General features: G+C 40.1%; 1 long non-coding RNA gene across 1 annotated transcript; it reads left to right on the forward strand.

The window, feature by feature from the left end:
* Positions 1-1,787: 1,787 nt before the first annotated feature.
* Positions 1,788-8,287, forward strand: LOC115894036. Its single transcript, XR_004054090.1, has 3 exons — positions 1,788-2,586; positions 7,590-7,705; positions 8,010-8,287. It is a non-coding gene; the product is annotated as an uncharacterized LOC115894036 (long non-coding RNA).
* The last annotated feature ends 584 nt before the right edge of the window (positions 8,288-8,871 follow it).

The following is an 8,871-nucleotide window of genomic DNA, read 5'->3' on the forward strand; positions in this document are numbered from 1 at the left end:
TTGGGTAAATAATTAGTAATCTTCCAAAAAAGAAAAGTACCATGCCCAGATGATTTCAATGGTTAATCTCACCAAACATTAAGGAGAAAATGACTTTAATTTTTTACAACCTCTTCCAGAAAACAGAAGCACAGGTATTGCTTCCTAGTTCGTTTTATAAGCCTAGGATTACCCTGATTCCAAAGTCAGACTAAGGCACATCCAAAAAAGAAAACTACAAATCAATATCTTCAGTGAACACAGGCACAAATATCTCAACAAAACATGAGCAAATCAAATCTAGCAATGTATAAAAAAATCTATTCATCATGACCAAGAGGAATTTATTCTAGGTATGCAGGGCTATTTTATCATTTGAAAATCAGTATATTTAATCTTTTATATCAACAGGCTTAAAGGAAAAAATGTATTATTATATCTGTAGATGCAAAAAAAGCAGTGGACAAAATCTAATACCTATTCAGGATAAAAAAAAAAACTCAGCACACTAGAAATAGAGGGAACTTTCTCATCCTGGTAAAGAATACTTATAAGTATTCTACTTCTAGCATTAGATTTGATGGTGAGAAACTGGTTGTTTTCCCCCAAATATTGGGAACTGGCAGGATGTCCACTTCCATTTCTCCTATTCTGCCTGCCACTGGAAGACCTAGTGAAGGGAGCGAAACAAGAAGAGAAAGTAAAAGGCATACAGATTGGGAAGGAAAACAAAACTACTTTTGCTCACAGATAACAATTACATGTGACAATCTTCACTTGATCTTAGCCAAAAGGTCGAGAAGCGATATATGTGACAATCTTAAGGATTCAACAAAAATACTTCTGGAATTGGTAAGTGACTGTAGCAAGGTTGTGGACTGTAATGTTAATTTATTAAAGGCAACTGCATTTCCATATATCAGCAGTAAATAATTGGAATTAGAATTATTTTTTTAAAATACCACTTACAATAGCACCAAAATTCATGGCATACTCAAGGTATAAGTCTAATGAAATATGTATAGGGTCTATATACAAAAATAAAATTGATGAAAGAAATCAAGAAAGGTCTAAATAAATGGAACGATAGTTCACATTTCTTAATCTGAAGCGCAAATTAAGATGTCAATTATTCTCCATTTTAATAAATTCCAATGAAAATTTCAATAAACCATTTTATGCATATCAACAAACTAATTCTAAAATATACATAAAGGCAAAAAACCTACAATAGCTAACACAATATTGAAGAAGAAATATAAGTTAAAGATGCATACAACCCAATTTCAAGATTGTTGTAAAGCTCCAAGAGTCAAGACAACATGATATAAGCAAAGGAACAGACGAGTCACCTTATCCACGACAAAGGCTCTGAGGTCATTCAACAAAGAAAGGATTCTCTTTTCAACAAATGAGGCTAAAACAGTTGGATATTTATATGAACAAATAATAAAACCCAAGACATAGACTTTACCCTTTTCACAAAAATGAATTCAAAAGATATAATGAACTTAAATCTCAAATGCAAAATTACTAAACTTTGAAAACAGCAGAGAAAATCTAGGTGAATTTGGGTTTGGTGATGAGTTTTTAGATACTCCACCAATCCATGAAAGTTAGATTGGATAATTTTTCTTAAAATAGAAAAGATATTTTCTGTGAAAGTCACTTTTAAGGGAGTCAAAAGGCAAAGAGACCCAGACTGGGAAAAATATTTGCAAAGCACATATCTGATAAAGGACATATATCTAAAATATGCAAAAGTTCTTAAGAATTAAAAAAAAAATCCCAAGTAAAAAATAGGCAAAAGATCTGCACAGGCACACCTCACCAAAGAAAGAAAATATACAGAAGGCAAATAAGCATATGAAAATATGGTCAATATGATTTGTCATTATGGAACTGCAAGTTTAAACAACAATGACATATCACTACACATGTATTATCCACATAGGACAGGTGGAATCCCATATAACCAATTTGCTGCTCACTTGTGGTACCCACAAGGAACCAGCACCATCAACGGAGCTCAGCACTGACTTCCATGGTAATGGCAGTTGTATCAGCCTTGGGAAGGGAGTTATTTCCATGTGCAACCTCTATCCTTCTGCCAAAGAACCCATTGAGCAGGTCCTGGGGTGGATAAGGAAAGATGATGACTACTGTTCATAGCAGAATCATGTTCATCATCTGATGCCTCCTCTACTTATCTGGTGCCTCCTCTGAAATGGATATCGTCACACTGGGTGTCCCTCCCAAGAATCTGTCCACCCACTTCTTCCCCAGGTCTCTTTACTGCAAATACTCTGATTATGCTATTTCTAAGTCCCAAAACAATTGATCAAATGATTAACTACTGCTATGGTCTGAATGTGTCCCCCAAAGTTCACATGAAAGAAATTTAATCCCCAACGCAAGTCTTGGGAAAGTGGGGCCTAATGGGAGGTGTTTAGGGTGGAGCCCTCATGAATGGGCTAGTGCCCCTATAAAAAGGGCATGCAAGACTGGGCCTGTCTCTCTTCTGCTTTTCTTCCATGTGAAGACATGATATTTCTCTTCTCCTGAGGACACAGCACCTTGACGCTGTACATCTCAGCCTCCAGAACGGTGAGAAATAAATTTCTGTTCTTTTTGACTATGCAGCCTCAGGTATTCTATTATAGCAGCCCAAATGGACTAAAACAGGTACTGTCCACGAATCAATGTCAATCAATAGCTTAGCCCCCATCCCTTCATCCACACCAGGATCAGCATGACCTGGTTATTTGATGTCTTTATCTTTCTTGGTTATCTTTTTAATAAAGTGTATGGGATGTGGCATGATGGCAAGGACACCTGACCAGGAGTTGAAAGTTGGAAAACCTAGTCAGGAGTGTGGTCTAGGACAAGTAACTATGTAACACCCTATCTTAGCTCATTTGTGTTGCTACAAAGGACCACCTGAGGCTGGCTGATTTGTAAAGAAAAGAGGTTTATTTGGCTCATGGTTCTGCAAGCTGTACAAGCAGCATGGCACCAGCATCTGCATCTGGTGATGAATTCAGGCTCTTTCCATTCATGGTGGAAGGGGAAGGGGAGCTAGCACATGCAAAGATCGTATGATGGGGCCAGGGGGCTGGAGGTGCCAGGCTTTTTTAAACAATCAGCTCTCATTGGAACAAATAGAGTGAGAACTCACCACTGTGAGGACAGCAACAAGACATTCACGAGGGATCCACTGCCATGACCCAACACTTCCCATCAGGCCCCACATGCAACATTGGGGATCACATTTTAACATGACATTTGGAGGAGTCAAATATCCAAACTATAGCTCATCTTTTTTTTTCTTCAGGATTTTTATCTGTAAAATCAGTATACTGAAGCAGATGAGCTTGAAATATAGGGATTGGTTTTGTGGTTGTAAAAACTGGTATCTAAAAGCTTAAGATAATTTAAAGGATAAATGTGTTTATATTTCATCTCATCTATAGTCACGTAGGAATTTGAATAATTTTAAATTTTAAAATTGTTAGTAAATACATTTAAAATTGTGTTATAATGGATGCATTTTTTTTTGAGATGGAGTCTCTCTTTGTTGCCCAGGCTGGAGTGCAGTGGCACGATCTCAGTTCACTGCAACCTCCACCTCCCGGGTTCAAGCAATTCTTCTGCCTCAGCCTCCCAAGTAGCTGGGATTACAGGTACCTACCACCATACTCAGCTTTTTTTTTTTTTTTTTTTTGTATTTTTAGTAGAGATGGGGTTTTGCCATGTTGGCCAGGCTGGCCTCAAACTCCCGACCTCAGGTGATCCACCCACTTGGCCTCCCAAAGTGCTGGGATTACTGGTGTGAGCCACCACGCCCAGCCTGGATGCATATTTTTACAACTTCTTTCATATAGTTGTTTATGTTAGATATTCCAGTGTAATACTGATTGTATACTATTTATGGTGATAAATTATAGTCAATATTTATTGGTCACTCTCTTTTGATAGGCACGATGCTTATTTCTTAACGTGCATCATTTCATGTGGTTTTCACCACAACTCCATAAGATAAATGCTATTGCCTTAGATTGGATTCCCTTTGGAGAAGAGCTCTGGATGGAAAAAGGTGACTCGAAAAGTGATGAGAAGAAGAATTGTGAGTGAAACAGGAAAAAGAAGAGAAAAGTGCAATAATGAGCATAATACTGCTGTGAGCGACTGGGGCTCAAATCATTCCAGGACCCTCTGTAAGACTGTTTGAAACACAACTCACAGCTCTTCCATTAAGACGGGGGGTCTCCCTGCTGAAACCCCAGCTCTTGTTGATTGACAGTGTTCTCAAGGCACTGATTCCTGCACTTCTGCCTGCCTAGAGAGAGGGCAAGCATGGCCCATGTCCAGAGAATACTTTCAGGCAGAGTAATACAGGAATAGGGGTCAGGACGGGGGGCATTCAGAGAGGCTGATGCAATACAAGCAGGCTGCCAATAGCTACTGTTATTTTTGTTCTTTTGTAAATTAAGAAAATGCCCAGTGGCACATGAGCAGCTAGTGGAGGGGCCCAGTTTTGAAGCCAGGCAGTCTGGCCCCAGAGTCTACTCTGTATCTTGAAATGAAGATGTAGTCGAAATTTCATTAGGATCTCCAACAGGGTTGTAAATGCCTCACTTTGCAAGAGCTATAAGAATTTAAGCTTGTACTCACAATACCATTTTGGAAGGTTAAATGTCATTCTAAAATGTTGAGTTTTAATCTTGGAGGTTTCATTCCCTCTGAAATACCTGCTGCAGGATTCTGACAGGTGAAAGCTTATCTTTTTTTCTATCTCAGAAATACTCTTCTTTGAATTCAAGAAGACAATGCAAATTTTTATTCAGCATTCATTAATTCCTCTTCTTTAAACTTCCTTTATTCACTGAACCTTATATGAACATTGTTCTACTCCAATAAATACATACCCAGAGTATCATTTTTATTGGCTGTCGTGCATATTTAGACTATTCTCAAGTTTCCTGTTACATAATTTCTATACTTTTTCATATGAATATTTGAGAGAAATATTATAGGAAAGCACTTCTATTAAGGGAAAAGATGTGAAAACAGATGTGACATTTACTTTCTTAACTTGCTTTCCTGCAAGGATTCTTGCTACTAGTTGCTGCAATTCGTCTGAGAGAGTCCCAAAATGTTGCTCTTCAACCCCAAATGTCTGGAGTCTCTGCCATCTGTTCTTCCTCCTGTATACTCTAAAGAGAACTTGTATAACTAAAAGACATAAAGCACCTATTTACTGAGGAGCCAAGGAATCAAAGTATATCATCTAGTGGGGATGACTTAAAATTCCAAATTAGAAGGTAATTCTTAAAGACTTAAATGAATACAAGCAATCCCCTTAGTGGGTTTCCCTTGCAAGGAGTACCAAATAATTCCAACTTTTTAAAGTACACCATGGTCTGCTTCATTAACTTTTGGATGGGAGCAAGAAAAGGAGAAAAGTAAATGGAGTTTATCCTGCAGCACAGGAAGATTTTCTGGTAATGGCACTGAATGACTGCCCTTGCACTCAGAAAATACTGACCAACCCAACAATATTCAGGACATTGGATGCTTAGAAATTCTCTGTGGTCTCCATCAAAATTGACAAACTGAGGTACCAATCAAGATGCATAATGCAAGTACACACCAAAATCACGGCAAATCTGGGGTTAGAAGGCTCGTGAGATGGGAATGTGATGCAGTGGCATTCCTGGGACCAACGAGCCCAGTGAGAAGGCATGGATAACTTCAGAACTACACCCATTGAAGAGCATCCTTGTATGGTATTGATGATTGATTCAACTTGTCCAACGTGACCTTGGATCTTTTTGGGAGGAGATGAATTCTGACTTCTGTGGACATGGCTGAAGGGACCCACATCATATAAAGTTTTAATTCCACTCCAGGGCAATTGACCTGCAATCACTGGATATGTATAGGGAGACCCCCCTGAAACTATTGCTATGGAATAAAAGATAAAATGCTCCTGATTATTGTAAATACAAAATTGCATGCAGGATTGTGTAAAGACAATGCCAGGTTGGAATGCCAGCATGAACCAACAGCACGTGATGTGCTTCCCCCTGCAGAGAGCCTGTGAATGGACATGTAGTCAGGGAGGTTTCACATCACCAAGATTCCTATCCCAGAAAAGCAGGTGTTCATAGCTCTAGGAATGGAATGCGACCCTTGTGGAGAGCCTATAAACGGACACATTGGGGAAGGGGGGCACCTGTCCATGTGGATAAGATAGGGCTATAAATACCCTCATCTTGCCATGGCTCTTCTAGGCCTCTTCAGCGTTAAGGCACACTCCCTTCTGAGAATTTCTGGTCTAACCAGTTGTCTAGCTTCACATCCTGTTTCTATGGATTGTTTGTAACCAGCTTTTGCTGCAACTGTCACTGCTGATTAATATCTTGCTAATCACAGGTTATGGAAAGACTGCGTTCCTGTTTTAAGGCTCTGTTAGAAATTACTGATGCACACACTATATTGTAAATTCTTACCTCTGTATACTGTACTTTTGCATACAGATGTTGTGTTAAAGAATTAGTCCATCCCCATGTGACCATCTCACCTCATAATCAAATGACCCTAAATCCCTCACTAACCTACCCCCGCCCTCACTGAACTTAATAATAAATGCTGGTATATCCAGTGCATTGGCAGCACCATGGGACCAGAAGGTGGTGACTCCCCTGGACCCAGCTTTCACTATCTTGTATGTGTCTATTATTTCTCCACCTGCCAATCTGCCTGGGAACAAACAGAGAGCCCCACTGCATTGCGGGTTGCTGACCAGATCCTGCAATAGATATGGGGGTCAAAAGTCTGCCCCTCTTTTCTCCACTTGGGATGACTCTATAAAGATTCCCCAGCCCAGAGCTCTTTGTGGGATCATCTGATATCAGGGGAACCAGCCCCCAATATTTCAGCATGAGTCCTTTCTATTTTCCCTAAGTGTCGGCTGGTCTGAGAAATAGAGTACAAAGAGAGAAATTTTACAGCTGGGTCTCCAGGGGTGACATTACATATTGGTAGGACCATGATGACGACCCCGAGCCACAAAACCAGCAAGTTTTTATTAGGGATTTCAAAAGGGGAGGGGGTGTACGAACAGGGAGTAGGTTACAAGGACCAAAGGGCAATGAAGATCACAAGGCGAAGGCAAAATTAGAATTACTGATGGGTCTACGTCCTGCTGTGCATGCATTGTCTTGATAAACATCTTAACAGGAAACAGGGTTTCACAGCAGAGAACTGGTCTGACTAGAATTTACCAGGCTGGGATTTCCCAACCCTAGTAAGCCTGAGGGTACTGCAGGAGACCAGGGTGTATTTCAGTCCTTATCTTAACCACATAAGACAGACACTTTCAGAGTGGCTGTCTATAAACCTCCCCCCAGGAATGCATTCCTTCCCCAGAGTTATTCTTTGATGGGAAAAGAATTCAGTGATATCTCTCCTACTTGCACATCTGTTTATAGGCTTTCTGCAAGATGAAAAATATGGCTGTATTCTGCCCAACCCCGCAGGCAGTCAGACCTTATGGTTATCTTCCCCTGTTCCCTGAAAATCACTGTTATTCTGTTCTTTTTCAGGGTGCACTGATTTCATATTGTTCAAACACACATGTTCTACAATCAATTTGTACAACAGTATTCCTGAGGTGGTGTACTTTCGCAGCTTACGAAGACAACAGGATTAAGAGATTAAAGTAAAGACGGGCATAAGAAATTATAAGAGTATTACTAGGGAAGTGATAAATGTCCATGAAATCTTCATAATTTATGTTCAGAGATTACAGTAAAGAAGGGTGTAAGAAATTATAAAATTATTACTTTTGGGAACTGGTAAATATCCATGAAATCTTCACAATTTATGTTCTTCTGCCTCAGCTCCAGCCGGTCCCTCCATACAGGGTCCCTGACTTCCCACAACAATCTGAGAGTACCCTATACCATGTATGGGAGTCTGACTGATCTCTCTGCCCAACTTTTTCCCTCCTATTCCTCCTACAGTTGTGGATTGCAAGGGAACTCTTCAATCAACTCTCTACATGTGGATCTCCATCTGTTTCTTGGGAAACCAAACCCAATACATGAGGCTATCTTCAGCTGTCTTTACATATTTAAGAGTAAGACATTAAAGAACTAAACAGAAAGTTTGTCAATATGTTGAAACATTAATTAACTTTTAAGATTCATTCTAGAAGTATTGGAAGAGGAGTCAACTCTTTCTTTGCGGAATGCTCAAATATTGGGATATGAAAGCCTATTCTGACAAGCCATTGGATTAAAGCAGAGAACACTCCTCCATATTCTGTTTGGGTCTAAAGCCCCATTAGTAGTGTTCTCTGAGTTGGGCAGAATATGGAGGTTGATCTGTGAAGATATTGGAAAGAGAAGTATGGGACATGAGGACACTAGTTGTGGTAGAGCAGAAATGAGGCACAGGGCTGAAAATAGAATATTCAATACAGGTCTACCTAGGAAGTAATTGGACCTCATGTTCCCCTTCCCTGGCTTGTTTTCTTCCTTCCTTTCTTTCTTTTTTTTCCTTTTTGAAACAGACTCTCACTCTGTCACCCAGGGTGGAGTGTAGTGGCACAATCTCGGCTCACTGCGATGTCTACCTCCCAGGTTCAAGTGATCCTCCTGCCTCAGCCTCCATAGTATCTGCGATTTCAGGTGCCTGCCACCAGGCCCAGCTAATTTTTGTATTTTTAGTAGAGATGAGGTTTTACCATGTTGACCAGGCTGGTCTTGAATTCCTGGCCTCAGGTGATTCACCTGCCTCAGCCTTCCAAAGTGTTGGCATTACAGGCGTGAGCCACCGCCCCGGCCCCTGACTCATTTTCTAAACATCAGAAACCAGGCCAGC

This window comes from Rhinopithecus roxellana, chromosome 16 (genome assembly GCF_007565055.1).
Source record: "Rhinopithecus roxellana isolate Shanxi Qingling chromosome 16, ASM756505v1, whole genome shotgun sequence".
NCBI lineage: Eukaryota > Metazoa > Chordata > Mammalia > Primates > Cercopithecidae > Rhinopithecus > Rhinopithecus roxellana.